We start from the raw sequence: 27,047 nt of genomic DNA, 5'->3' as shown, positions 1-27,047 counted from the left end.
GTGAGCTTTCATGTCAGGATGGCCGAGCGGTCTAAGGCGCTGAGTTCAGGTCGCAGTCTCCCCTGGAGGCGTAGGTTCGAATCCCACTTCTGACAGACATAACCTTTGGTTGCGGGCTCCAGGTAGAGTCTTTAACCCTCTGGCAAGTTGACCCAGTAACACACTAATATTGACGAAGCACTGCATTTCAGTTCATGTCAGAGCCAATGGAACACTACGGTACCTCTGACCACCGGCATCGTATGAACTTTAAAGTAACACTTTTGTGCCATGTATGGGATTCTGTGGAATTTCCATGCAGTTTCCAGGGAATGTCATGTCCTGACATTTCATGAAATTGGACATGTTTTATAGAATAGCATTCAATGGAATACCATGTTGTGATGTTTACCGGAATGAGAACTTGTTTATGAAAGGGTATTCATGTTTTGTTTGGGGTTTCTTTGGAGGGATGCAATGGGATTCTTGGAGTTTGACTGTGATGTCATGGACTGAAATTTTGGGGGTGCAGTAGAATTTCATTGCAAGGAATTCCTGGAAATCTCTTGGAATGACATGTCATGGGTTTATGGGCTGTGGGATGGAATGTCATGGAATGAGATTCATGGCATGTCAAGCGAAACATTACATCACTACTGACAAGAAACGTCATGAGAATGAAAGAATTATGTTCAGACTGAACAAAACATTGTAGTGACACTGCCCCATTTTAGGTGAATATGAGAGGAATACTATTACTGCATTTATTCAACATCTGCCCTACAAAATGACTGGAATTCAATCGCATTGCTCATGAAGGAATGGACAATCACACAAAAGGGTATGAAGAAACCCGCTCTTTTGCCTAAACGCTCTTGTGTGCTAAAAAGCACAACCCTGCCCCGTGTGAGGCTCGAACTCACGACCTTCAGATTATGAGACTGACGCGCTGCCTAACTGCGCCAACGAGGCATGTGCTGTGGCCAGTGTGAGTGGTGGAGCACTAGCTTCTGGATCATCTGCCATTCGGTGCAGCTCCAAACACACTGCTCACCATGCGCTGTCATGTCAGGATGGCCGAGCGGTCTAAGGCGCTGCGTTCAGGTCGCAGTCTCCCCTGGAGGCGTGGGTTCGAATCCCACTTCTGACAGACCCAACCTTTGGTTGCGGGCTCCAGGTAGACTCTTTAACCCTCTGGCAAGTTGACCCAGTAACACGCTAATATTGACGAAGCACTGCAATTCAGTTCATGTCAGAGCCAATGGAACACTACGGTACCTCTGACCACCGGCATCGCATGAACTTTAAAGTAACACTTTTGTGCCATGTATGGGATTCTGTGGAATTTTCATGCAGTTTCCAGGGAATGTCATGTCCTGATATTTCATGAAATTGGACATGTTTTATAGAATAGCATTCAATGGAATAACATGTTGTGATGTTTACCGGAATGAGAACTTGTTTATGAAAGGGTATTCATGTTTTGTTTGGGGTTTCTTTGGAGGGATGCAATGGGATTCTTGGAGTTTGACTGTGATGTCATGGACTGAAATTTTGGGGGTGCAGTAGAATTTCATGGCAAGGAATTCCTGGAAATCTCTTGGAATGACATGTCATGGGTTTATGGGCTGTGGGATGGAATGTCATGGAATGAGATTCATGGCATGTCAAGCGAAACATTACATCACTACTGACAAGAAACGTCATGAGAATGAAAGAATTATGTTCAGACTGAACAAAACATTGTAGTGACACTGCCCCAGTTTAGGTGAATATGAGAGGAATACTATTTCTGCATTTATTCAACATCTGCCCTACAAAATGACTGGATTTCAATCGCATTGCTCATGAAGGAATGGACAATCACACAAAAGGGTATGAAGAAACCCGCTCTTTTGCCTAAACGCTCTTGTGTGCCAAAAAGCACCACTCTGCCCCGTGTGAGGCTCGAACTCACGACCTTCAGATTATGAGACTGACGCGCTGCCTAACTGCGCCAACGAGGCATGTGCTGTGGCCAGTGTGAGTGGTGGAGCACTAGCTTCTGGATCATCTGCCATTCGGTGCAGCTCCAAACACGCTGCTCACCGTGAGCTGTCATGTCAGGATGGCCGAGCGGTCTAAGGCGCTGCGTTCAGGTCGCAGTCTCCCCTGGAGGCGTGGGTTCGAATCCCACTTCTGACAGACCTAACCTTTGGTTGCGGGCTCCAGGTAGACTCTTTAACCCTCTGGCAAGTTTATGAGAGATTATGACCCAGTGACACACTAATATTGACGAAGCACTGCAATTCAGTTCATGTCAGAGCCAATGGAACACTACGGTACCTCTGACCACCGGCATCGCATGAACTTTAAAGTAACACTTTTGTGCCATGTATGGGATTCTGTGGAATTTTCATGCAGTTTCCAGGGAATGTCATGTCCTGACATTTCATGAAATTGGACATGTTTTATAGAATAGCATTCAATGGAATAACATGTTGTGATGTTTACCGGAATGAGAACTTGTTTATGAAAGGGTATTCATGTTTTGTTTGGGGTTTCTTTGGAGGGATGCAATGGGATTCTTGGAGTTTGACTGTGATGTCATGGACTGAAATTTTGGGGGTGCAGTAGAATTTCATGGCAAGGAATTCCTGGAAATCTCTTGGAATGACATGTCATGGGTTTATGGGCTGTGGGATGGAATGTCATGGAATGAGATTCATGGCATGTCAAGCGAAACATTACATCACTACTGACAAGAAACGTCATGAGAATGAAAGAATTATGTTCAGACTGAACAAAACATTGTAGTGACACTGCCCCAGTTTAGGTTAATATGAGAGGAATACTATTTCTGCATTTATTCAACATCTGCCCTACAAAATGACTGGATTTCAATCGCATTGCTCATGAAGGAATGGACAATCACACAAAAGGGTATGAAGAAACCCGCTCTTTTGTCTAAACGCTCTTGTGTGCTAAAAAGCACAACCCTGCCCCGTGTGAGGCTCGAACTCACGACCTTCAGATTATGAGACTGACGCGCTGCCTAACTGCGCCAACGAGGCATGTGCTGTGGCCAGTGTGAGTGGTGGAGCACTAGCTTCTGGATCATCTGCCATTCGGTGCAGCTCCAAACACGCTGCTCACCGTGAGCTTTCATGTCAGGATGGCCGAGCGGTCTAAGGCGCTGCGTTCAGGTCGCAGTCTCCCCTGGAGGCGTAGGTTCGAATCCCACTTCTGACAGACCTAACCTTTGGTTGCGGGCTCCAGGTAGAGTCTTTAACCCTCTGGCAAGTTGACCCAGTAACACGCTAATATTGACGAAGCACTGCAATTCAGTTCATGTCAGAGCCAATGGAACACTACGGTACCTCTGACCACCGGCATCGCATGAACTTTAAAGTAACACTTTTGTGCCATGTATGGGATTCTGTGGAATTTTCATGCAGTTTCCAGGGAATGTCATGTCCTGATATTTCATGAAATTGGACATGTTTTATAGAATAGCATTCAATGGAATAACATGTTGTGATGTTTACCGGAGTGAGAACTTGTTTATGAAAGGGTATTCATGTTTTGTTTGGGGTTTCTTTGGAGGGATGCAATGGGATTCTTGGAGTTTGACTGTGATAACATGGACTGAAATTTTGGGGGTGCAGTAGAATTTCATGGCAAGGAATTCCTGGAAATCTCTTGGAATGACATGTCATGGGTTTATGGGCTGTGGGATGGAATGTCATGGAATGAGATTCATGGCATGTCAAGCGAAACATTACATCACTACTGACAAGAAACGTCATGAGAATGAAAGAATTATGTTCAGACTGAACAAAACATTGTAGTGACACTGCCCCAGTTTAGGTGAATATGAGAGGAATACTATTTCTGCATTTATTCAACATCTGCCCTACAAAATGACTGGATTTCAATCGCATTGCTCATGAAGGAATGGACAATCACACAAAAGGGTATGAAGAAACCCGCTCTTTTGCCTAAACGCTCTTGTGTGCCAAAAAGCACCACTCTGCCCCGTGTGAGGCTCGAACTCACGACCTTCAGATTATGAGACTGACGCGCTGCCTAACTGCGCCAACGAGGCATGTGCTGTGGCCAGTGTGAGTGGTGGAGCACTAGCTTCTGGATCATCTGCCATTCGGTGCAGCTCCAAACACGCTGCTCACCGTGAGCTGTCATGTCAGGATGGCCGAGCGGTCTAAGGCGCTGCGTTCAGGTCGCAGTCTCCCCTGGAGGCGTGGGTTCGAATCCCACTTCTGACAGACCTAACCTTTGGTTGCGGGCTCCAGGTAGACTCTTTAACCCTCTGGCAAGTTTATGAGAGATTATGACCCAGTGACACACTAATATTGACGAAGCACTGCAATTCAGTTCATGTCAGAGCCAATGGAACACTACGGTACCTCTGACCACCGGCATCGCATGAACTTTAAAGTAACACTTTTGTGCCATGTATGGGATTCTGTGGAATTTTCATGCAGTTTCCAGGGAATGTCATGTCCTGACATTTCATGAAATTGGACATGTTTTATAGAATAGCATTCAATGGAATAACATGTTGTGATGTTTACCGGAATGAGAACTTGTTTATGAAAGGGTATTCATGTTTTGTTTGGGGTTTCTTTGGAGGGATGCAATGGGATTCTTGGAGTTTGACTGTGATGTCATGGACTGAAATTTTGGGGGTGCAGTAGAATTTCATGGCAAGGAATTCCTGGAAATCTCTTGGAATGACATGTCATGGGTTTATGGGCTGTGGGATGGAATGTCATGGAATGAGATTCATGGCATGTCAAGCGAAACATTACATCACTACTGACAAGAAACGTCATGAGAATGAAAGAATTATGTTCAGACTGAACAAAACATTGTAGTGACACTGCCCCAGTTTAGGTTAATATGAGAGGAATACTATTTCTGCATTTATTCAACATCTGCCCTACAAAATGACTGGATTTCAATCGCATTGCTCATGAAGGAATGGACAATCACACAAAAGGGTATGAAGAAACCCGCTATTTTGCCTAAACGCTCTTGTGTGCCAAAAAGCACCACTCTGCCCCATGTGAGGCTCGAACTCACGACCTTCAGATTATGAGACTGCCGCGCTGCCTAACTGCGCCAACGAGGCATGTGCTGTGGCCAGTGTGAGTGGTGGAGCACTAGCTTCTGGATCATCTGCCATTCGGTGCAGCTCCAAACACGCTGCTCACCGTGAGCTTTCATGTCAGGATGGCCGAGCGGTCTAAGGCGCTGCGTTCAGGTCGCAGTCTCCCCTGGAGGCGTAGGTTCGAATCCCACTTCTGACAGACCTAACCTTTGGTTGCGGGCTCCAGGTAGAGTCTTTAACCCTCTGGCAAGTTGACCCAGTAACACACTAATATTGACGAAGCACTGCATTTCAGTTCATGTCAGAGCCAATGGAACACTACGGTACCTCTGACCACCGGCATCGCATGAACTTTAAAGTAACACTTTTGTGCCATGTATGGGATTCTGTGGAATTTTCATGCAGTTTCCAGGGAATGTCATGTCCTGACATTTCATGAAATTGGACATGTTTTATAGAATAGCATTCAATGGAATAACATGTTGTGATGTTTACCGGAATGAGAACTTGTTTATGAAAGGGTATTCATGTTTTGTTTGGGGTTTCTTTGGAGGGATGCAATGGGATTCTTGGAGTTTGACTGTGATGTCATGGACTGAAATTTTGGGGGTGCAGTAGAATTTCATGGCAAGGAATTCCTGGAAATCTCTTGGAATGACATGTCATGGGTTTATGGGCTGTGGGATGGAATGTCATGGAATGAGATTCATGGCATGTCAAGCGAAACATTACATCACTACTGACAAGAAACGTCATGAGAATGAAAGAATTATGTTCAGACTGAACAAAACATTGTAGTGACACTGCCCCAGTTTAGGTTAATATGAGAGGAATACTATTTCTGCATTTATTCAACATCTGCCCTACAAAATGACTGGATTTCAATCGCATTGCTCATGAAGGAATGGACAATCACACAAAAGGGTATGAAGAAACCCGCTATTTTGCCTAAACGCTCTTGTGTGCCAAAAAGCACCACTCTGCCCCATGTGAGGCTCGAACTCACGACCTTCAGATTATGAGACTGCCGCGCTGCCTAACTGCGCCAACGAGGCATGTGCTGTGGCCAGTGTGAGTGGTGGAGCACTAGCTTCTGGATCATCTGCCATTCGGTGCAGCTCCAAACACGCTGCTCACCGTGAGCTTTCATGTCAGGATGGCCGAGCGGTCTAAGGCGCTGCGTTCAGGTCGCAGTCTCCCCTGGAGGCGTAGGTTCGAATCCCACTTCTGACAGACCTAACCTTTGGTTGCGGGCTCCAGGTAGAGTCTTTAACCCTCTGGCAAGTTGACCCAGTAACACACTAATATTGACGAAGCACTGCATTTCAGTTCATGTCAGAGCCAATGGAACACTACGGTACCTCTGACCACCGGCATCGTATGAACTTTAAAGTAACACTTTTGTGCCATGTATGGGATTCTGTGGAATTTCCATGCAGTTTCCAGGGAATGTCATGTCCTGACATTTCATGAAATTGGACATGTTTTATAGAATAGCATTCAATGGAATACCATGTTGTGATGTTTACCGGAATGAGAACTTGTTTATGAAAGGGTATTCATGTTTTGTTTGGGGTTTCTTTGGAGGGATGCAATGGGATTCTTGGAGTTTGACTGTGATGTCATGGACTGAAATTTTGGGGGTGCAGTAGAATTTCATTGCAAGGAATTCCTGGAAATCTCTTGGAATGACATGTCATGGGTTTATGGGCTGTGGGATGGAATGTCATGGAATGAGATTCATGGCATGTCAAGCGAAACATTACATCACTACTGACAAGAAACGTCATGAGAATGAAAGAATTATGTTCAGACTGAACAAAACATTGTAGTGACACTGCCCCATTTTAGGTGAATATGAGAGGAATACTATTACTGCATTTATTCAACATCTGCCCTACAAAATGACTGGAATTCAATCGCATTGCTCATGAAGGAATGGACAATCACACAAAAGGGTATGAAGAAACCCGCTCTTTTGTCTAAACGCTCTTGTGTGCTAAAAAGCACAACCCTGCCCCGTGTGAGGCTCGAACTCACGACCTTCAGATTATGAGACTGACGCGCTGCCTAACTGCGCCAACGAGGCATGTGCTGTGGCCAGTGTGAGTGGTGGAGCACTAGCTTCTGGATCATCTGCCATTCGGTGCAGCTCCAAACACACTGCTCACCATGCGCTGTCATGTCAGGATGGCCGAGCGGTCTAAGGCGCTGCGTTCAGGTCGCAGTCTCCCCTGGAGGCGTGGGTTCGAATCCCACTTCTGACAGCCCCAACCTTTGGTTGCGGGCTCCAGGTAGACTCTTTAACCCTCTGGCAAGTTGACCCAGTAACACGCTAATATTGACGAAGCACTGCAATTCAGTTCATGTCAGAGCCAATGGAACACTACGGTACCTCTGACCACCGGCATCGCATGAACTTTAAAGTAACACTTTTGTGCCATGTATGGGATTCTGTGGAATTTCCATGCAGTTTCCAGGGAATGTCATGTCCTGACATTTCATGAAATTGGACATGTTTTATAGAATAGCATTCAATGGAATACCATGTTGTGATGTTTACCGGAATGAGAACTTGTTTATGAAAGGGTATTCATGTTTTGTTTGGGGTTTCTTTGGAGGGATGCAATGGGATTCTTGGAGTTTGACTGTGATGTCATGGACTGAAATTTTGGGGGTGCAGTAGAATTTCATTGCAAGGAATTCCTGGAAATCTCTTGGAATGACATGTCATGGGTTTATGGGCTGTGGGATGGAATGTCATGGAATGAGATTCATGGCATGTCAAGCGAAACATTACATCACTACTGACAAGAAACGTCATGAGAATGAAAGAATTATGTTCAGACTGAACAAAACATTGTAGTGACACTGCCCCATTTTAGGTGAATATGAGAGGAATACTATTACTGCATTTATTCAACATCTGCCCTACAAAATGACTGGAATTCAATCGCATTGCTCATGAAGGAATGGACAATCACACAAAAGGGTATGAAGAAACCCGCTCTTTTGCCTAAACGCTCTTGTGTGCTAAAAAGCACAACCCTGCCCCGTGTGAGGCTCGAACTCACGACCTTCAGATTATGAGACTGACGCGCTGCCTAACTGCGCCAACGAGGCATGTGCTGTGGCCAGTGTGAGTGGTGGAGCACTAGCTTCTGGATCATCTGCCATTCGGTGCAGCTCCAAACACACTGCTCACCATGCGCTGTCATGTCAGGATGGCCGAGCGGTCTAAGGCGCTGCGTTCAGGTCACAGTCTCCCCTGGAGGCGTGGGTTCGAATCCCACTTCTGACAGACCCAACCTTTGGTTGCGGGCTCCAGGTAGACTCTTTAACCCTCTGGCAAGTTGACCCAGTAACACGCTAATATTGACGAAGCACTGCAATTCAGTTCATGTCAGAGCCAATGGAACACTACGGTACCTCTGACCACCGGCATCGCATGAACTTTAAAGTAACACTTTTGTGCCATGTATGGGATTCTGTGGAATTTTCATGCAGTTTCCAGGGAATGTCATGTCCTGATATTTCATGAAATTGGACATGTTTTATAGAATAGCATTCAATGGAATAACATGTTGTGATGTTTACCGGAATGAGAACTTGTTTATGAAAGGGTATTCATGTTTTGTTTGGGGTTTCTTTGGAGGGATGCAATGGGATTCTTGGAGTTTGACTGTGATGTCATGGACTGAAATTTTGGGGGTGCAGTAGAATTTCATGGCAAGGAATTCCTGGAAATCTCTTGGAATGACATGTCATGGGTTTATGGGCTGTGGGATGGAATGTCATGGAATGAGATTCATGGCATGTCAAGCGAAACATTACATCACTACTGACAAGAAACGTCATGAGAATGAAAGAATTATGTTCAGACTGAACAAAACATTGTAGTGACACTGCCCCAGTTTAGGTGAATATGAGAGGAATACTATTTCTGCATTTATTCAACATCTGCCCTACAAAATGACTGGATTTCAATCGCATTGCTCATGAAGGAATGGACAATCACACAAAAGGGTATGAAGAAACCCGCTATTTTGCCTAAACGCTCTTGTGTGCCAAAAAGCACCACTCTGCCCCATGTGAGGCTCGAACTCACGACCTTCAGATTATGAGACTGCCGCGCTGCCTAACTGCGCCAACGAGGCATGTGCTGTGGCCAGTGTGAGTGGTGGAGCACTAGCTTCTGGATCATCTGCCATTCGGTGCAGCTCCAAACACGCTGCTCACCGTGAGCTTTCATGTCAGGATGGCCGAGCGGTCTAAGGCGCTGCGTTCAGGTCGCAGTCTCCCCTGGAGGCGTAGGTTCGAATCCCACTTCTGACAGACCTAACCTTTGGTTGCGGGCTCCAGGTAGAGTCTTTAACCCTCTGGCAAGTTGACCCAGTAACACACTAATATTGACGAAGCACTGCATTTCAGTTCATGTCAGAGCCAATGGAACACTACGGTACCTCTGACCACCGGCATCGTATGAACTTTAAAGTAACACTTTTGTGCCATGTATGGGATTCTGTGGAATTTCCATGCAGTTTCCAGGGAATGTCATGTCCTGACATTTCATGAAATTGGACATGTTTTATAGAATAGCATTCAATGGAATACCATGTTGTGATGTTTACCGGAATGAGAACTTGTTTATGAAAGGGTATTCATGTTTTGTTTGGGGTTTCTTTGGAGGGATGCAATGGGATTCTTGGAGTTTGACTGTGATGTCATGGACTGAAATTTTGGGGGTGCAGTAGAATTTCATTGCAAGGAATTCCTGGAAATCTCTTGGAATGACATGTCATGGGTTTATGGGCTGTGGGATGGAATGTCATGGAATGAGATTCATGGCATGTCAAGCGAAACATTACATCACTACTGACAAGAAACGTCATGAGAATGAAAGAATTATGTTCAGACTGAACAAAACATTGTAGTGACACTGCCCCATTTTAGGTGAATATGAGAGGAATACTATTACTGCATTTATTCAACATCTGCCCTACAAAATGACTGGAATTCAATCGCATTGCTCATGAAGGAATGGACAATCACACAAAAGGGTATGAAGAAACCCGCTCTTTTGTCTAAACGCTCTTGTGTGCTAAAAAGCACAACCCTGCCCCGTGTGAGGCTCGAACTCACGACCTTCAGATTATGAGACTGACGCGCTGCCTAACTGCGCCAACGAGGCATGTGCTGTGGCCAGTGTGAGTGGTGGAGCACTAGCTTCTGGATCATCTGCCATTCGGTGCAGCTCCAAACACACTGCTCACCATGCGCTGTCATGTCAGGATGGCCGAGCGGTCTAAGGCGCTGCGTTCAGGTCGCAGTCTCCCCTGGAGGCGTGGGTTCGAATCCCACTTCTGACAGCCCCAACCTTTGGTTGCGGGCTCCAGGTAGACTCTTTAACCCTCTGGCAAGTTGACCCAGTAACACGCTAATATTGACGAAGCACTGCAATTCAGTTCATGTCAGAGCCAATGGAACACTACGGTACCTCTGACCACCGGCATCGCATGAACTTTAAAGTAACACTTTTGTGCCATGTATGGGATTCTGTGGAATTTCCATGCAGTTTCCAGGGAATGTCATGTCCTGACATTTCATGAAATTGGACATGTTTTATAGAATAGCATTCAATGGAATACCATGTTGTGATGTTTACCGGAATGAGAACTTGTTTATGAAAGGGTATTCATGTTTTGTTTGGGGTTTCTTTGGAGGGATGCAATGGGATTCTTGGAGTTTGACTGTGATGTCATGGACTGAAATTTTGGGGGTGCAGTAGAATTTCATTGCAAGGAATTCCTGGAAATCTCTTGGAATGACATGTCATGGGTTTATGGGCTGTGGGATGGAATGTCATGGAATGAGATTCATGGCATGTCAAGCGAAACATTACATCACTACTGACAAGAAACGTCATGAGAATGAAAGAATTATGTTCAGACTGAACAAAACATTGTAGTGACACTGCCCCATTTTAGGTGAATATGAGAGGAATACTATTACTGCATTTATTCAACATCTGCCCTACAAAATGACTGGAATTCAATCGCATTGCTCATGAAGGAATGGACAATCACACAAAAGGGTATGAAGAAACCCGCTCTTTTGCCTAAACGCTCTTGTGTGCTAAAAAGCACAACCCTGCCCCGTGTGAGGCTCGAACTCACGACCTTCAGATTATGAGACTGACGCGCTGCCTAACTGCGCCAACGAGGCATGTGCTGTGGCCAGTGTGAGTGGTGGAGCACTAGCTTCTGGATCATCTGCCATTCGGTGCAGCTCCAAACACACTGCTCACCATGCGCTGTCATGTCAGGATGGCCGAGCGGTCTAAGGCGCTGCGTTCAGGTCACAGTCTCCCCTGGAGGCGTGGGTTCGAATCCCACTTCTGACAGACCCAACCTTTGGTTGCGGGCTCCAGGTAGACTCTTTAACCCTCTGGCAAGTTGACCCAGTAACACGCTAATATTGACGAAGCACTGCAATTCAGTTCATGTCAGAGCCAATGGAACACTACGGTACCTCTGACCACCGGCATCGCATGAACTTTAAAGTAACACTTTTGTGCCATGTATGGGATTCTGTGGAATTTTCATGCAGTTTCCAGGGAATGTCATGTCCTGATATTTCATGAAATTGGACATGTTTTATAGAATAGCATTCAATGGAATAACATGTTGTGATGTTTACCGGAATGAGAACTTGTTTATGAAAGGGTATTCATGTTTTGTTTGGGGTTTCTTTGGAGGGATGCAATGGGATTCTTGGAGTTTGACTGTGATGTCATGGACTGAAATTTTGGGGGTGCAGTAGAATTTCATGGCAAGGAATTCCTGGAAATCTCTTGGAATGACATGTCATGGGTTTATGGGCTGTGGGATGGAATGTCATGGAATGAGATTCATGGCATGTCAAGCGAAACATTACATCACTACTGACAAGAAACGTCATGAGAATGAAAGAATTATGTTCAGACTGAACAAAACATTGTAGTGACACTGCCCCAGTTTAGGTGAATATGAGAGGAATACTATTTCTGCATTTATTCAACATCTGCCCTACAAAATGACTGGATTTCAATCGCATTGCTCATGAAGGAATGGACAATCACACAAAAGGGTATGAAGAAACCCGCTCTTTTGCCTAAACGCTCTTGTGTGCCAAAAAGCACCACTCTGCCCCGTGTGAGGCTCGAACTCACGACCTTCAGATTATGAGACTGACGCGCTGCCTAACTGCGCCAACGAGGCATGTGCTGTGGCCAGTGTGAGTGGTGGAGCACTAGCTTCTGGATCATCTGCCATTCGGTGCAGCTCCAAACACGCTGCTCACCGTGAGCTGTCATGTCAGGATGGCCGAGCGGTCTAAGGCGCTGCGTTCAGGTCGCAGTCTCCCCTGGAGGCGTGGGTTCGAATCCCACTTCTGACAGACCTAACCTTTGGTTGCGGGCTCCAGGTAGACTCTTTAACCCTCTGGCAAGTTTATGAGAGATTATGACCCAGTGACACACTAATATTGACGAAGCACTGCAATTCAGTTCATGTCAGAGCCAATGGAACACTACGGTACCTCTGACCACCGGCATCGCATGAACTTTAAAGTAACATTTTTGCGCCATGTATGGGATTCTGTGGAATTTTCATGCAGTTTCCAGGGAATGTCATGTCCTGACATTTCATGAAATTGGACATGTTTTATAGAATAGCATTCAATGGAATACCATGTTGTGATGTTTACCGGAATGAGAACTTGTTTATGAAAGGGTATTCATGTTTTGTTTGGGGTTTCTTTGGAGGGATGCAATGGGATTCTTGGAGTTTGACTGTGATGTCATGGACTGAAATTTTGGGGGTGCAGTAGAATTTCATTGCAAGGAATTCCTGGAAATCTCTTGGAATGACATGTCATGGGTTTATGGGCTGTGGGATGGAATGTCATGGAATGAGATTCATGGCATGTCAAGCGAAACATTACATCACTACTGACAAGAAACGTCATGAGAATGAAAGAATTATGTTCAGACTGAACAAAACATTGTAGTGACACTGCCCCATTTTAGGTGAATATGAGAGGAATACTATTACTGCATTTATTCAACATCTGCCCTACAAAATGACTGGATTTCAATCGCATTGCTCATGAAGGAATGGACAATCACACCAAAGGGTATGAAGAAACCCGCTCTTTTGCCCAAACGCTCTTGTGTGCTAAAAAGCACAACCCTGCCCCGTGTGAGGCTCGAACTCACGACCTTCAGATTATGAGACTGACGCGCTGCCTAACTGCGCCAACGAGGCATGTGCTGTGGCCAGTGTGAGTGGTGGAGCACTAGCTTCTGGATCATCTGCCATTCGGTGCAGCTCCAAACACACTGCTCACCATGCGCTGTCATGTCAGGATGGCCGAGCGGTCTAAGGCGCTGCGTTCAGGTCGCAGTCTCCCCTGGAGGCGTGGGTTCGAATCCCACTTCTGACAGACCCAACCTTTGGTTGCGGGCTCCAGGTAGACTCTTTAACCCTCTGGCAAGTTGACCCAGTAACACGCTAATATTGACGAAGCACTGCAATTCAGTTCATGTCAGAGCCAATGGAACACTACGGTACCTCTGACCACCGGCATCGCATGAACTTTAAAGTAACACTTTTGTGCCATGTATGGGATTCTGTGGAATTTTCATGCAGTTTCCAGGGAATGTCATGTCCTGATATTTCATGAAATTGGACATGTTTTATAGAATAGCATTCAATGGAATAACATGTTGTGATGTTTACCGGAATGAGAACTTGTTTATGAAAGGGTATTCATGTTTTGTTTGGGGTTTCTTTGGAGGGATGCAATGGGATTCTTGGAGTTTGACTGTGATGTCATGGACTGAAATTTTGGGGGTGCAGTAGAATTTCATGGCAAGGAATTCCTGGAAATCTCTTGGAATGACATGTCATGGGTTTATGGGCTGTGGGATGGAATGTCATGGAATGAGATTCATGGCATGTCAAGCGAAACATTACATCACTACTGACAAGAAACATCATGAGAATGAAAGAATTATGTTCAGACTGAACAAAACATTGTAGTGACACTGCCCCAGTTTAGGTGAATATGAGAGGAATACTATTTCTGCATTTATTCAACATCTGCCCTACAAAATGACTGGATTTCAATCGCATTGCTCATGAAGGAATGGACAATCACACAAAAGGGTATGAAGAAACCCGCTCTTTTGCCTAAACGCTCTTGTGTGCCAAAAAGCACCACTCTGCCCCGTGTGAGGCTCGAACTCACGACCTTCAGATTATGAGACTGACGCGCTGCCTAACTGCGCCAACGAGGCATGTGCTGTGGCCAGTGTGAGTGGTGGAGCACTAGCTTCTGGATCATCTGCCATTCGGTGCAGCTCCAAACACGCTGCTCACCGTGAGCTGTCATGTCAGGATGGCCGAGCGGTCTAAGGCGCTGCGTTCAGGTCGCAGTCTCCCCTGGAGGCGTGGGTTCGAATCCCACTTCTGACAGACCTAACCTTTGGTTGCGGGCTCCAGGTAGACTCTTTAACCCTCTGGCAAGTTTATGAGAGATTATGACCCAGTGACACACTAATATTGACGAAGCACTGCAATTCAGTTCATGTCAGAGCCAATGGAACACTACGGTACCTCTGACCACCGGCATCGCATGAACTTTAAAGTAACACTTTTGTGCCATGTATGGGATTCTGTGGAATTTTCATGCAGTTTCCAGGGAATGTCATGTCCTGACATTTCATGAAATTGGACATGTTTTATAGAATAGCATTCAATGGAATAACATGTTGTGATGTTTACCGGAATGAGAACTTGTTTATGAAAGGGTATTCATGTTTTGTTTGGGGTTTCTTTGGAGGGATGCAATGGGATTCTTGGAGTTTGACTGTGATGTCATGGACTGAAATTTTGGGGGTGCAGTAGAATTTCATGGCAAGGAATTCCTGGAAATCTCTTGGAATGACATGTCATGGGTTTATGGGCTGTGGGATGGAATGTCATGGAATGAGATTCATGGCATGTCAAGCGAAACATTACATCACTACTGACAAGAAACGTCATGAGAATGAAAGAATTATGTTCAGACTGAACAAAACATTGTAGTGACATTGCCCCAGTTTAGGTTAATATGAGAGGAATACTATTTCTGCATTTATTCAACATCTGCCCTACAAAATGACTGGATTTCAATCGCATTGCTCATGAAGGAATGGACAATCACACAAAAGGGTATGAAGAAACCCGCTATTTTGCCTAAACGCTCTTGTGTGCCAAAAAGCACCACTCTGCCCCATGTGAGGCTCGAACTCACGACCTTCAGATTATGAGACTGCCGCGCTGCCTAACTGCGCCAACGAGGCATGTGCTGTGGCCAGTGTGAGTGGTGGAGCACTAGCTTCTGGATCATCTGCCATTCGGTGCAGCTCCAAACACGCTGCTCACCGTGAGCTTTCATGTCAGGATGGCCGAGCGGTCTAAGGCGCTGCGTTCAGGTCGCAGTCTCCCCTGGAGGCGTAGGTTCGAATCCCACTTCTGACAGACCCAACCTTTGGTTGCGGGCTCCAGGTAGACTCTTTAACCCTCTGGCAAGTTGACCCAGTAACACGCTAATATTGACGAAGCACTGCAATTCAGTTCATGTCAGAGCCAATGGAACACTACGGTACCTCTGACCACCGGCATCGCATGAACTTTAAAGTAACACTTTTGTGCCATGTATGGGATTCTGTGGAATTTTCATGCAGTTTCCAGGGAATGTCATGTCCTGATATTTCATGAAATTGGACATGTTTTATAGAATAGCATTCAATGGAATAACATGTTGTGATGTTTACCGGAATGAGAACTTGTTTATGAAAGGGTATTCATGTTTTGTTTGGGGTTTCTTTGGAGGGATGCAATGGGATTCTTGGAGTTTGACTGTGATGTCATGGACTGAAATTTTGGGGGTGCAGTAGAATTTCATGGCAAGGAATTCCTGGAAATCTCTTGGAATGACATGTCATGGGTTTATGGGCTGTGGGATGGAATGTCATGGAATGAGATTCATGGCATGTCAAGCGAAACATTACATCACTACTGACAAGAAACGTCATGAGAATGAAAGAATTATGTTCAGACTGAACAAAACATTGTAGTGACACTGCCCCAGTTTAGGTGAATATGAGAGGAATACTATTTCTGCATTTATTCAACATCTGCCCTACAAAATGACTGGATTTCAATCGCATTGCTCATGAAGGAATGGACAATCACACAAAAGGGTATGAAGAAACCCGCTCTTTTGCCTAAACGCTCTTGTGTGCCAAAAAGCACCACTCTGCCCCGTGTGAGGCTCAAACTCACGACCTTCAGATTATGAGACTGACGCGCTGCCTAACTGCGCCAACGAGGCATGTGCTGTGGCCAGTGTGAGTGGTGGAGCACTAGCTTCTGGATCATCTGCCATTCGGTGCAGCTCCAAACACGCTGCTCATCGTGAGCTGTCATGTCAGGATGGCCGAGCGGTCTAAGGCGCTACGTTCAGGTCGCAGTCTCCCCTGGAGGCGTGGGTTCGAATCCCACTTCTGACAGACCTAACCTTTGGTTGCGGGCTCCAGGTAGACTCTTTAACCCTCTGGCAAGTTTATGAGAGATTATGACCCAGTGACACACTAATATTGACGAAGCACTGCAATTCAGTTCATGTCAGAGCCAATGGAACACTACGGTACCTCTGACCACCGGCATCGCATGAACTTTAAAGTAACACTTTTGTGCCATGTATGGGATTCTGTGGAATTTTCATGCAGTTTCCAGGGAATGTCATGTCCTGACATTTCATGAAATTGGACATGTTTTATAGAATAGCATTCAATGGAATAACATGTTGTGATGTTTACCGGAATGAGAACTTGTTTATGAAAGGGTATTCATGTTTTGTTTGGGGTTTCTTTGGAGGGATGCAATGGGATTCTTGGAGTTTGACTGTGATGTCATGGACTGAAATTTTGGGGGTGCAGTAGAATTTCATGGCAAGGAATTCCTGGAAATCTCTTGGAATGACATGTCATGGGTTTATGGGCTGTGGGATGGAATGTCATGGAATGAGATTCATGGCATGTCAAGCGAAACATTACATCACTACTGACAAGAAACGTCATGAGAATGAAAGAATTATGTTCAGACTGAACAAAACATTGTAGTGACATTGCCCCAGTTTAGGTTAATATGAGAGGAATACTATTTCTGCATTTATTCAACATCTGCCCTACAAAATGACTGGATTTCAATCGCATTGCTCATGAAGGAATGGACAATCACACAAAAGGGTATGAAGAAACCCGCTATTTTGCCTAAACGCTCTTGTGTGCCAAAAAGCACCACTCTGCCCCATGTGAGGCTCGAACTCACGACCTTCAGATTATGAGACTGCCGCGCTGCCTAACTGCGCCAACGAGGCATGTGCTGTGGCCAGTGTGAGTGGTGGAGCACTAGCTTCTGGATCATCTGCCATTCGGTGCAGCTCCAAACACGCTGCTCACCGTGAGCTTTCATGTCAGGATGGCCGAGCGGTCTAAGGCGCTGCGTTCAGGTCGCAGTCTCCCCTGGAGGCGTAGGTTCGAATCCCACTTCTGACAGACCTAACCTTTGGTTGCGGGCTCCAGGTAGAGTCTTTAACCCTCTGGCAAGTTGACCCAGTAACACACTAATATTGACGAAGCACTGCATTTCAGTTCATGTCAGAGCCAATGGAACACTACGGTACCTCTGACCACCGGCATCGTATGAACTTTAAAGTAACACTTTTGTGCCATGTATGGGATTCTGTGGAATTTCCATGCAGTTTCCAGGGAATGTCATGTCCTGACATTTCATGAAATTGGACATGTTTTATAGAATAGCATTCAATGGAATACCATGTTGTGATGTTTACCGGAATGAGAACTTGTTTATGAAAGGGTATTCATGTTTTGTTTGGGGTTTCTTTGGAGGGATGCAATGGGATTCTTGGAGTTTGACTGTGATGTCATGGACTGAAATTTTGGGGGTGCAGTAGAATTTCATTGCAAGGAATTCCTGGAAATCTCTTGGAATGACATGTCATGGGTTTATGGGCTGTGGGATGGAATGTCATGGAATGAGATTCATGGCATGTCAAGCGAAACATTACATCACTACTGACAAGAAACGTCATGAGAATGAAAGAATTATGTTCAGACTGAACAAAACATTGTAGTGACACTGCCCCATTTTAGGTGAATATGAGAGGAATACTATTACTGCATTTATTCAACATCTGCCCTACAAAATGACTGGAATTCAATCGCATTGCTCATGAAGGAATGGACAATCACACAAAAGGGTATGAAGAAACCCGCTCTTTTGTCTAAACGCTCTTGTGTGCTAAAAAGCACAACCCTGCCCCGTGTGAGGCTCGAACTCACGACCTTCAGATTATGAGACTGACGCGCTGCCTAACTGCGCCAACGAGGCATGTGCTGTGGCCAGTGTGAGTGGTGGAGCACTAGCTTCTGGATCATCTGCCATTCGGTGCAGCTCCAAACACACTGCTCACCATGCGCTGTCATGTCAGGATGGCCGAGCGGTCTAAGGCGCTGCATTCAGGTCGCAGTCTCCCCTGGAGGCGTGGGTTCGAATCCCACTTCTGACAGACCCAACCTTTGGTTGCGGGCTCCAGGTAGACTCTTTAACCCTCTGGCAAGTTGACCCAGTAACACGCTAATATTGACGAAGCACTGCAATTCAGTTCATGTCAGAGCCAATGGAACACTACGGTACCTCTGACCACCGGCATCGCATGAACTTTAAAGTAACACTTTTGTGCCATGTATGGGATTCTGTGGAATTTTCATGCAGTTTCCAGGGAATGTCATGTCCTGATATTTCATGAAATTGGACATGTTTTATAGAATAGCATTCAATGGAATAACATGTTGTGATGTTTACCGGAGTGAGAACTTGTTTATGAAAGGGTATTCATGTTTTGTTTGGGGTTTCTTTGGAGGGATGCAATGGGATTCTTGGAGTTTGACTGTGATGTCATGGACTGAAATTTTGGGGGTGCAGTAGAATTTCATGGCAAGGAATTCCTGGAAATCTCTTGGAATGACATGTCATGGGTTTATGGGCTGTGGGATGGAATGTCATGGAATGAGATTCATGGCATGTCAAGCGAAACATTACATCACTACTGACAAGAAACGTCATGAGAATGAAAGAATTATGTTCAGACTGAACAAAACATTGTAGTGACACTGCCCCAGTTTAGGTGAATATGAGAGGAATACTATTTCTGCATTTATTCAACATCTGCCCTACAAAATAACTGGATTTCAATCGCATTGCTCATGAAGGAATGGACAATCACACAAAAGGGTATGAAGAAACCCGCTCTTTTGCCTAAACGCTCTTGTGTGCCAAAAAGCACCACTCTGCCCCGTGTGAGGCTCGAACTCACGACCTTCAGATTATGAGACTGACGCGCTGCCTAACTGCGCCAACGAGGCATGTGCTGTGGCCAGTGTGAGTGGTGGAGCACTAGCTTCTGGATCATCTGCCATTCGGTGCAGCTCCAAACACGCTGCTCACCGTGAGCTTTCATGTCAGGATGGCCGAGCGGTCTAAGGCGCTGCGTTCAGGTCGCAGTCTCCCCTGGAGGCGTAGGTTCGAATCCCACTTCTGACAGACCTAACCTTTGGTTGCGGGCTCCAGGTAGAGTCTTTAACCCTCTGGCAAGTTGACCCAGTAACACACTAATATTGACGAAGCACTGCATTTCAGTTCATGTCAGAGCCAATGGAACACTACGGTACCTCTGACCACCGGCATCGTATGAACTTTAAAGTAACACTTTTGTGCCATGTATGGGATTCTGTGGAATTTCCATGCAGTTTCCAGGGAATGTCATGTCCTGACATTTCATGAAATTGGACATGTTTTATAGAATAGCATTCAATGGAATACCATGTTGTGATGTTTACCGGAATGAGAACTTGTTTATGAAAGGGTATTCATGTTTTGTTTGGGGTTTCTTTGGAGGGATGCAATGGGATTCTTGGAGTTTGACTGTGATGTCATGGACTGAAATTTTGGGGGTGCAGTAGAATTTCATTGCAAGGAATTCCTGGAAATCTCTTGGAATGACATGTCATGGGTTTATGGGCTGTGGGATGGAATGTCATGGAATGAGATTCATGGCATGTCAAGCGAAACATTACATCACTACTGACAAGAAATGTCATGAGAATGAAAGAATTATGTTCAGACTGAACAAAACATTGTAGTGACACTGCCCCATTTTAGGTGAATATGAGAGGAATACTATTACTGCATTTATTCAACATCTGCCCTACAAAATGACTGGAATTCAATCGCATTGCTCATGAAGGAATGGACAATCACACAAAAGGGTATGAAGAAACCCGCTCTTTTGCCTAAACGCTCTTGTGTGCTAAAAAGCACAACCCTGCCCCGTGTGAGGCTCGAACTCACGACCTTCAGATTATGAGACTGACGCGCTGCCTAACTGCGCCAACGAGGCATGTGCTGTGGCCAGTGTGAGTGGTGGAGCACTAGCTTCTGGATCATCTGCCATTCGGTGCAGCTCCAAACACACTGCTCACCATGCACTGTCATGTCAGGATGGCCGAGCGGTCTAAGGCGCTGCGTTCAGGTCGCAGTCTCCCCTGGAGGCGTGGGTTCGAATCCCACTTCTGACAGACCCAACCTTTGGTTGCGGGCTCCAGGTAGACTCTTTAACCCTCTGGCAAGTTGACCCAGTAACACGCTAATATTGACGAAGCACTGCAATTCAGTTCATGTCAGAGCCAATGGAACACTACGGTACCTCTGACCACCGGCATCGCATGAATTTTAAAGTAACACTTTTGTGCCATGTATGGGATTCTGTGGAATTTTCATGCAGTTTCCAGGGAATGTCATGTCCTGACATTTCATGAAATTGGACATGTTTTATAGAATAGCATTCAATGGAATAACATGTTGTGATGTTTACCGGAATGAGAACTTGTTTATGAAAGGGTATTCATGTTTTGTTTGGGGTTTCTTTGGAGGGATGCAATGGGATTCTTGGAGTTTGACTGTGATGTCATGGACTGAAATTTTGGGGGTGCAGTAGAATTTCATGGCAAGGAATTCCTGGAAATCTCTTGGAATGACATGTCATGGGTTTATGGGCTGTGGGATGGAATGTCATGGAATGAGATTCATGGCATGTCAAGCGAAACATTACATCACTACTGACAAGAAACGTCATGTGAATGAAAGAATTATGTTCAGACTGAACAAAACATTGTAGTGACACTGCCCCAGTTTAGGTGAATATGAGAGGAATACTATTTCTGCATTTATTCAACATCTGCCCTACAAAATGACTGGATTTCAATCGCATTGCTCATGAAGGAATGGACAATCACACAAAAGGGTATGAAGAAACCCGCTCTTTTGCCTAAACGCTCTTGTGTGCCAAAAAGCACCACTCTGCCCCGTGTGAGGCTCGAACTCACGACCTTCAGATTATGAGACTGACGCGCTGCCTAACTGCGCCAACGAGGCATGTGCTGTGGCCATTGTGAGTGGTGGAGCACTAGCTTCTGGATCATCTGCCATTCGGTGCAGCTCCAAACACGCTGCTCACCGTGAGCTGTCATGTCAGGATGGCCGAGCGGTCTAAGGCGCTGCGTTCAGGTCGCAGTCTCCCCTGGAGGCGTGGGTTCGAATCCCACTTCTGACAGACCTAACCTTTGGTTGCGGGCTCCAGGTAGACTCTTTAACCCTCTGGCAAGTTTATGAGAGATTATGACCCAGTGACACACTAATATTGACGAAGCACTGCAATTCAGTTCATGTCAGAGCCAATGGAACACTACGGTACCTCTGACCACCGGCATCGCATGAACTTTAAAGTAACACTTTTGTGCCATGTATGGGATTCTGTGGAATTTTCATGCAGTTTCCAGGGAATGTCATGTCCTGACATTTCATGAAATTGGACATGTTTTATAGAATAGCATTCAATGGAATAACATGTTGTGATGTTTACCGGAATGAGAACTTGTTTATGAAAGGGTATTCATGTTTTTTGGGGGGTTTCTTTGGAGGGATGCAATGGGATTCTTGGAGTTTGACTGTGATGTCATGGACTGAAATTTTGGGGGTGCAGTAGAATTTCATGGCAAGGAATTCCTGGAAATCTCTTGGAATGACATGTCATGGGTTTATGGGCTGTGGGATGGAATGTCATGGAATGAGATTCATGGCATGTCAAGCGAAACATTACATCACTACTGACAAGAAACGTCATGAGAATGAAAGAATTATGTTCAGACTGAACAAAACATTGTAGTGACACTGCCCCAGTTTAGGTGAATATGAGAGGAATATTATTTCTGCATTTATTCAACATCTGCCCTACAAAATGACTGGATTTCAATCGCATTGCTCATGAAGGAATGGACAATCACACAAAAGGGTATGAAGAAACCAGCTCTTTTGCCTAAACGCTCTTGTGTGCCAAAAAGCACCACTCTGCCCCGTGTGAGGCTCGAACTCACGACCTTCAGATTATGAGACTGACGCGCTGCCTAACTGCGCCAACGAGGCATGCGCTGTGGCCAGTGTGAGTGGTGGAACACTACACTGAAAAAAGTGAAACTACTGTGTCATTTATTTAAAGTACATTTTTACATTGGACTAAGTGAAAATCATGATTTCTGGTTTAAACCTGTTTTGTTCAGGTTTCCTTAAAGCAAATAACGAACACCCTAGACAAAATTAAAAGCAACAGTTTGAGTTAAATAGCATTTTTAACTCAAACCAGAGTTTTTAATGTCACGTGACCCCATGACGTCACATCAACGAACTCCTTGCTCGGCCAGCTAGAGTTTTTCAATCCGCCATTGCTCCCTTCGCTTCGAAGACATCAAGACTCCGGTCTGTGGCCCAGGAAATCTCCTTGACTCGGTAAGCATTCGATATTGTATTATTTTTTTACGTGAATAAGTGTTTTTCATTCATATTTATGGTTAGTGGCAGGATGGTCGACTGGGCTATTACTTTACATACAACTGTGTTTGTGCAGGTGTTAGCTAAAGCTATAGCCAAGCCTCTGTTTGACAAATTCAAAGTTAACTTTTTATTATTTCACTGTGATGTAATGTAAATTTGATGATGCTGTATTGTGATGAGGCTTGTTTGTCTCTAACAAAGTTAGTCAAAGTGCTTGAATAAATTAACGTTGTTAAGTTATACCTCTTTTCTCACATGCACTGCAACCGTCAACTAACGTTAAGTTAATTTAAGCACCTTGCAGCCTGCAGGAACAATATATGAAAAAGCCAATGTCCGAATTAGCTAATGTTCGATTGAGCCCATGTGTAATAACTCCGGAAAATAATTATTCTATTAGGTATTCTACATTTAAATGAACTTTAGATTTTGAATAAAAACTCCCGCCCGAGCGCGCCCTGCCCCCACGGCACCGTTTTGATATCTCCGTGCATGGGGGATGGGATCGATCGCACTCAGAGCACTCGGCTCGGGTATTCATAACGGAGTGATGCAGACGGAGCAAAGTGACTCGTGAGTGTTTCAACTTTTCAAATTCATTCCTATGAAAGTTAAGCACAGGAATGTCACACGTACCGGTACTTTAGTCCCAATTTGGTACTGAAATTTAAAAAATGTTAAGATACCAGCATTTCTGTGGTACCGATTCGAGTATATCCGGTAAAGTGACCCGCTGCGTTCAGTCACTTCCTATCGTTACTGTGTATGTGAATATTAAGCTGCAAAATACTATTAAAATAGTACTCCTGCATGTTCTGTGTGAATGACGGGCACTTATGATGAATAGCTCTTTGCTCTTGTAATGAATGAACTGACTCGTGCTGCGTTTTGCATTTATGAAATGCATTGGAATAGAAAATGTGTTCTGATTTAAGAATTCATATTCCATTGTTTCACCTGTCAGCATAATCTAGTATTGTACAATATCACCAGTATGTCTAAGGTCTAATTAATAATGACAGTCTAGTGATTATTTTGGAAAGTGCTTTAACTGCCCCAACAACAACAAACTAAATTGTGACATTTCAACTTTTCCTTTGTTTTGCAGGTTGATTGTGTTTCCTGGAAATCTTGCAATTTTGGCCTTCTTGCTGAATTTGGTGAGTCCCAAAGAATACAACTGTTATTTATACATTATTTTCATGTATTTTTAAATAGGAATGACTAACACTAGAGAATAGCTTTGAAATTACCACAGAGGTATCCTTGCTAATATTATACACTACATAATAGTATAAAAATACAATGGAAGGTTCACTTCATGTCAGTATTTAATTTATTTGATATATTTATTACATTTTTTGAGAGAACCCCAAATCAAAACTAATCTAGAAGTTACCCAATTTAATGTGGTTTCTTTTACCAGGCAGTATAAATAAATCAATAAAACGCAAAGTTATTTCATGAAGCTTCAAATGTCCTAAAATATGGTGTAGAGATACTCGCAAGAAATCACTTGAGCGCTTGTATCCCATTGAGATGTGCCATATCGTTTAATTTGATCTCACTTGCAGGCAGTGATGGCGCATTACATTTTTTAATATAAATACTGTTGTGTTTCTCGCATAAACTGATCGTTCCATGTCTTAAGACATCAATGTGTCTCCACGAGCCACAGGGTTTAATATGGATCCCTATGTCTGTGTGTTTTTTACTCTCATAGAAGTAAAATTGACATGCATTATACGAGCAATGAGTTAAAAATCTTCATTTGTGTTCTACACACCTACATCTTGGATACCCTGGCGGTCAGCAGATAAACATCACACTCTCATTTTTGAGGAATTCAAAATTTCCTAAATGATATTGACTGAAATTTCTTCTTCTTTTTTGCCAGAACTGTCAAAATATATTTGTTAATCAATTAATTTGTGAATATGAATTTAATGTAAGATGCTATGCCCAATTTTGTACTACAGCTAATACTATTGTTTCTTTTCTTGTTTCAACAAGATCCTTTTGGATGGGCAGACCTGGCAGTCAAAAGGCCAGCCAAGTCGCGGGTTATTCTGAATCCCGATGACACCAGGAAGCTAATTCTCCCTCATGGCATTCCAGAGTCAATGGAGTATCTTATGGATGAAGTCCGGAAAGTGTGTGGGTTGAATGGCAATTTAGGACTGCAATACCAAGACAGAGACTTTGGAGATGCGCTAGTGAACTTGACATCTACTGTGGAACTTGAGGATTTGGCAACTATCAAGGTCATCCCAATAACTCATGATTGTAGCCAAGTAATCACTCTCACTGTCTGTGATGATATAGTGTCTGCTCAATCAGATGTAGTTAAGATGCATCTCTTAGCTCTGTATCATGCTTGAAGAAATTTTGTATCTCTATTTGCACTTTGAATATTGAGTACTTTGATTACGGTTGTACTTATTGTTTGCACTATGATTGACACTATGACAATTTGTGGAAAGGAGTTCAGTTAGGAGGTCAAAAGTTGTAGGAGCTCATAACACGTGCACCAAGTCTTAAAGGGTTAGTTCACCCAAAAATGAAAATTATGTCATTAATGACTCTGTCTAATGTCGTTCCACACCCATAAGACCTCTGTTTATCTTCAGAAAAAGTTTGATATTTTATATTTAGTCCAAGAACTTTCTGTTCCTTCATTGAACATGTATATGCGGTATACTGTCCCTTTCCAGAAGGACCAGAAAGGTAATAACAACATAATCAAAGAAGTCCATATGTGAAATCTGTGGGTTAGTTAGAATCTCTTGAAGCATTGAAAGTGCATTTTGGTTCCAAAATAACAAAAACTATGACTTTATTCAGCAATGTCTAGACGCCATTGATAATGCTGAATAAAATCGTAGTTTTTGTTATTTTGGGACCAAAATGTATTTTTGATGCTTCAAGAGATTCTTACTAACTACTTTGATGATGTTTTTATTACCTTTCTGGTCCTTCTGGAAAGGGACAGTATACTGTGCATATGTTTTCAATGAAGAGACAGAAAGCTCTCTGACTAAATATAAAATATCTTAAACTGTGTGAAGATGAACAGAGGTCTTACAGGTGTGAAGCGACATTAGGGTGAGTCATTATTGACATAACTAACGGAGAGTTTTAAAGGAGAGGTGTACGAAACAGTTTTGCATTAGCGTGGTTGCATTTAGTGGAAGTTTACATAAGGTTTAAAAAAAGGTCTGGAGAAGACCATTTACTTTATTCCCCAAGTGTTGATGTGTAAAATGCATACCGGCTTGCCTTACTGGCAGCACAATTTGACAACAGTGATGTATCTTATAGAAAAACAATAAACATTTGGGTGTTTTGAGAGAATATTCCTGTCTTTATTTACAGTAAGTCAACTATTTTCTGACAATGTTTTTGTTTTATTTTAAATGTAAATGTTTCTTTTATATTAAAGCAAGCTTAGCTTTTTTCATGGTAAAAGTTAAGTTGTAACAAAGCAAAAATAAATATTATAGTAAAATGTTTTCTTGTGGCTAAAGAAAATATGATTAAGTTTGTACAGAATCAGAAATTTAATTTGAGCTAATTTAAAAAAAATGCTTGTAACAAAATTACAGCATTTTATTTAGTTTAGACCAAACTAAAAATTATACTTTGTTATTATAATAAAAAGCAAGTTTTTCCAAAATACAAATTTAAGTTGTACCAAAGTAAGAAAAATGATTCATGGCCTCTATAATAAACAATATTTTTACTTTGTGTGAATGTAATTTTTTTATCTTGGGCAGAAGAACTATTTTGATTAATATTAAATTAAATTGTTAAGTTTCAACCAAATTAAAAATATAGCTTGAGGAAAAACTAATAAATTTAGCTGTAACAAATTACAGTAATTTTTTTAGGTTGGTCCA

The 27,047-nt window shown here is 43.7% G+C and overlaps 1 long non-coding RNA gene and 38 other non-coding genes across 39 annotated transcripts; 22 read left to right on the top strand and 17 right to left on the bottom strand.

The window, feature by feature from the left end:
- Positions 1–877: 877 nt before the first annotated feature.
- On the bottom strand, positions 878–951 carry trnam-cau (transfer RNA methionine (anticodon CAU)). The gene has a single exon. It is a non-coding gene; the product is annotated as a tRNA-Met (tRNA).
- Positions 952–1,046: 95 nt separating this feature from the next.
- trnal-cag (transfer RNA leucine (anticodon CAG)) lies at positions 1,047–1,129 on the top strand. Its single transcript has one exon. It is a non-coding gene; the product is annotated as a tRNA-Leu (tRNA).
- A 782-nt stretch (positions 1,130–1,911) lies between these two features.
- Positions 1,912–1,985, bottom strand: trnam-cau (transfer RNA methionine (anticodon CAU)). Its single transcript has one exon. It is a non-coding gene; the product is annotated as a tRNA-Met (tRNA).
- A 95-nt stretch (positions 1,986–2,080) lies between these two features.
- Positions 2,081–2,163, top strand: trnal-cag (transfer RNA leucine (anticodon CAG)). The gene has a single exon. It is a non-coding gene; the product is annotated as a tRNA-Leu (tRNA).
- A 795-nt stretch (positions 2,164–2,958) lies between these two features.
- On the bottom strand, positions 2,959–3,032 carry trnam-cau (transfer RNA methionine (anticodon CAU)). The gene has a single exon. It is a non-coding gene; the product is annotated as a tRNA-Met (tRNA).
- A 95-nt stretch (positions 3,033–3,127) lies between these two features.
- Positions 3,128–3,210, top strand: trnal-cag (transfer RNA leucine (anticodon CAG)). Its single transcript has one exon. It is a non-coding gene; the product is annotated as a tRNA-Leu (tRNA).
- Positions 3,211–3,992: 782 nt separating this feature from the next.
- trnam-cau (transfer RNA methionine (anticodon CAU)) lies at positions 3,993–4,066 on the bottom strand. Its single transcript has one exon. It is a non-coding gene; the product is annotated as a tRNA-Met (tRNA).
- Positions 4,067–4,161: 95 nt separating this feature from the next.
- On the top strand, positions 4,162–4,244 carry trnal-cag (transfer RNA leucine (anticodon CAG)). Its single transcript has one exon. It is a non-coding gene; the product is annotated as a tRNA-Leu (tRNA).
- Positions 4,245–5,208: 964 nt separating this feature from the next.
- Positions 5,209–5,291, top strand: trnal-cag (transfer RNA leucine (anticodon CAG)). The gene has a single exon. It is a non-coding gene; the product is annotated as a tRNA-Leu (tRNA).
- Positions 5,292–6,242: 951 nt separating this feature from the next.
- Positions 6,243–6,325, top strand: trnal-cag (transfer RNA leucine (anticodon CAG)). The gene has a single exon. It is a non-coding gene; the product is annotated as a tRNA-Leu (tRNA).
- A 782-nt stretch (positions 6,326–7,107) lies between these two features.
- trnam-cau (transfer RNA methionine (anticodon CAU)) lies at positions 7,108–7,181 on the bottom strand. The gene has a single exon. It is a non-coding gene; the product is annotated as a tRNA-Met (tRNA).
- Positions 7,182–7,276: 95 nt separating this feature from the next.
- trnal-cag (transfer RNA leucine (anticodon CAG)) lies at positions 7,277–7,359 on the top strand. Its single transcript has one exon. It is a non-coding gene; the product is annotated as a tRNA-Leu (tRNA).
- A 782-nt stretch (positions 7,360–8,141) lies between these two features.
- On the bottom strand, positions 8,142–8,215 carry trnam-cau (transfer RNA methionine (anticodon CAU)). The gene has a single exon. It is a non-coding gene; the product is annotated as a tRNA-Met (tRNA).
- Positions 8,216–8,310: 95 nt separating this feature from the next.
- trnal-cag (transfer RNA leucine (anticodon CAG)) lies at positions 8,311–8,393 on the top strand. Its single transcript has one exon. It is a non-coding gene; the product is annotated as a tRNA-Leu (tRNA).
- Positions 8,394–9,344: 951 nt separating this feature from the next.
- On the top strand, positions 9,345–9,427 carry trnal-cag (transfer RNA leucine (anticodon CAG)). Its single transcript has one exon. It is a non-coding gene; the product is annotated as a tRNA-Leu (tRNA).
- Positions 9,428–10,209: 782 nt separating this feature from the next.
- On the bottom strand, positions 10,210–10,283 carry trnam-cau (transfer RNA methionine (anticodon CAU)). The gene has a single exon. It is a non-coding gene; the product is annotated as a tRNA-Met (tRNA).
- A 95-nt stretch (positions 10,284–10,378) lies between these two features.
- Positions 10,379–10,461, top strand: trnal-cag (transfer RNA leucine (anticodon CAG)). The gene has a single exon. It is a non-coding gene; the product is annotated as a tRNA-Leu (tRNA).
- A 782-nt stretch (positions 10,462–11,243) lies between these two features.
- Positions 11,244–11,317, bottom strand: trnam-cau (transfer RNA methionine (anticodon CAU)). The gene has a single exon. It is a non-coding gene; the product is annotated as a tRNA-Met (tRNA).
- A 95-nt stretch (positions 11,318–11,412) lies between these two features.
- On the top strand, positions 11,413–11,495 carry trnal-cag (transfer RNA leucine (anticodon CAG)). The gene has a single exon. It is a non-coding gene; the product is annotated as a tRNA-Leu (tRNA).
- A 782-nt stretch (positions 11,496–12,277) lies between these two features.
- Positions 12,278–12,351, bottom strand: trnam-cau (transfer RNA methionine (anticodon CAU)). Its single transcript has one exon. It is a non-coding gene; the product is annotated as a tRNA-Met (tRNA).
- A 95-nt stretch (positions 12,352–12,446) lies between these two features.
- Positions 12,447–12,529, top strand: trnal-cag (transfer RNA leucine (anticodon CAG)). The gene has a single exon. It is a non-coding gene; the product is annotated as a tRNA-Leu (tRNA).
- A 795-nt stretch (positions 12,530–13,324) lies between these two features.
- On the bottom strand, positions 13,325–13,398 carry trnam-cau (transfer RNA methionine (anticodon CAU)). Its single transcript has one exon. It is a non-coding gene; the product is annotated as a tRNA-Met (tRNA).
- A 95-nt stretch (positions 13,399–13,493) lies between these two features.
- trnal-cag (transfer RNA leucine (anticodon CAG)) lies at positions 13,494–13,576 on the top strand. The gene has a single exon. It is a non-coding gene; the product is annotated as a tRNA-Leu (tRNA).
- Positions 13,577–14,358: 782 nt separating this feature from the next.
- On the bottom strand, positions 14,359–14,432 carry trnam-cau (transfer RNA methionine (anticodon CAU)). Its single transcript has one exon. It is a non-coding gene; the product is annotated as a tRNA-Met (tRNA).
- Positions 14,433–14,527: 95 nt separating this feature from the next.
- trnal-cag (transfer RNA leucine (anticodon CAG)) lies at positions 14,528–14,610 on the top strand. Its single transcript has one exon. It is a non-coding gene; the product is annotated as a tRNA-Leu (tRNA).
- A 964-nt stretch (positions 14,611–15,574) lies between these two features.
- trnal-cag (transfer RNA leucine (anticodon CAG)) lies at positions 15,575–15,657 on the top strand. The gene has a single exon. It is a non-coding gene; the product is annotated as a tRNA-Leu (tRNA).
- A 782-nt stretch (positions 15,658–16,439) lies between these two features.
- Positions 16,440–16,513, bottom strand: trnam-cau (transfer RNA methionine (anticodon CAU)). The gene has a single exon. It is a non-coding gene; the product is annotated as a tRNA-Met (tRNA).
- Positions 16,514–16,608: 95 nt separating this feature from the next.
- On the top strand, positions 16,609–16,691 carry trnal-cag (transfer RNA leucine (anticodon CAG)). Its single transcript has one exon. It is a non-coding gene; the product is annotated as a tRNA-Leu (tRNA).
- Positions 16,692–17,655: 964 nt separating this feature from the next.
- Positions 17,656–17,738, top strand: trnal-cag (transfer RNA leucine (anticodon CAG)). The gene has a single exon. It is a non-coding gene; the product is annotated as a tRNA-Leu (tRNA).
- Positions 17,739–18,520: 782 nt separating this feature from the next.
- Positions 18,521–18,594, bottom strand: trnam-cau (transfer RNA methionine (anticodon CAU)). Its single transcript has one exon. It is a non-coding gene; the product is annotated as a tRNA-Met (tRNA).
- A 95-nt stretch (positions 18,595–18,689) lies between these two features.
- Positions 18,690–18,772, top strand: trnal-cag (transfer RNA leucine (anticodon CAG)). Its single transcript has one exon. It is a non-coding gene; the product is annotated as a tRNA-Leu (tRNA).
- A 782-nt stretch (positions 18,773–19,554) lies between these two features.
- trnam-cau (transfer RNA methionine (anticodon CAU)) lies at positions 19,555–19,628 on the bottom strand. The gene has a single exon. It is a non-coding gene; the product is annotated as a tRNA-Met (tRNA).
- Positions 19,629–19,723: 95 nt separating this feature from the next.
- trnal-cag (transfer RNA leucine (anticodon CAG)) lies at positions 19,724–19,806 on the top strand. Its single transcript has one exon. It is a non-coding gene; the product is annotated as a tRNA-Leu (tRNA).
- Positions 19,807–20,588: 782 nt separating this feature from the next.
- trnam-cau (transfer RNA methionine (anticodon CAU)) lies at positions 20,589–20,662 on the bottom strand. Its single transcript has one exon. It is a non-coding gene; the product is annotated as a tRNA-Met (tRNA).
- A 95-nt stretch (positions 20,663–20,757) lies between these two features.
- trnal-cag (transfer RNA leucine (anticodon CAG)) lies at positions 20,758–20,840 on the top strand. Its single transcript has one exon. It is a non-coding gene; the product is annotated as a tRNA-Leu (tRNA).
- Positions 20,841–21,622: 782 nt separating this feature from the next.
- trnam-cau (transfer RNA methionine (anticodon CAU)) lies at positions 21,623–21,696 on the bottom strand. The gene has a single exon. It is a non-coding gene; the product is annotated as a tRNA-Met (tRNA).
- A 95-nt stretch (positions 21,697–21,791) lies between these two features.
- On the top strand, positions 21,792–21,874 carry trnal-cag (transfer RNA leucine (anticodon CAG)). Its single transcript has one exon. It is a non-coding gene; the product is annotated as a tRNA-Leu (tRNA).
- Positions 21,875–22,669: 795 nt separating this feature from the next.
- trnam-cau (transfer RNA methionine (anticodon CAU)) lies at positions 22,670–22,743 on the bottom strand. Its single transcript has one exon. It is a non-coding gene; the product is annotated as a tRNA-Met (tRNA).
- Positions 22,744–22,795: 52 nt separating this feature from the next.
- Positions 22,796–25,953, top strand: LOC137049196 (uncharacterized). Its single transcript, XR_010899568.1, has 3 exons — positions 22,796–23,103; positions 24,257–24,308; positions 25,162–25,953. It is a non-coding gene; the product is annotated as an uncharacterized lncRNA (long non-coding RNA).
- The last annotated feature ends 1,094 nt before the right edge of the window (positions 25,954–27,047 follow it).

The sequence above is a fragment of the Pseudorasbora parva genome, chromosome 20, assembly GCF_024679245.1.
Source record: "Pseudorasbora parva isolate DD20220531a chromosome 20, ASM2467924v1, whole genome shotgun sequence".
NCBI lineage: Eukaryota > Metazoa > Chordata > Actinopteri > Cypriniformes > Gobionidae > Pseudorasbora > Pseudorasbora parva.
The sequence above is the reverse complement of the archived record's forward strand: the minus strand, read 5'-3'. Positions and strand labels throughout refer to the sequence as shown.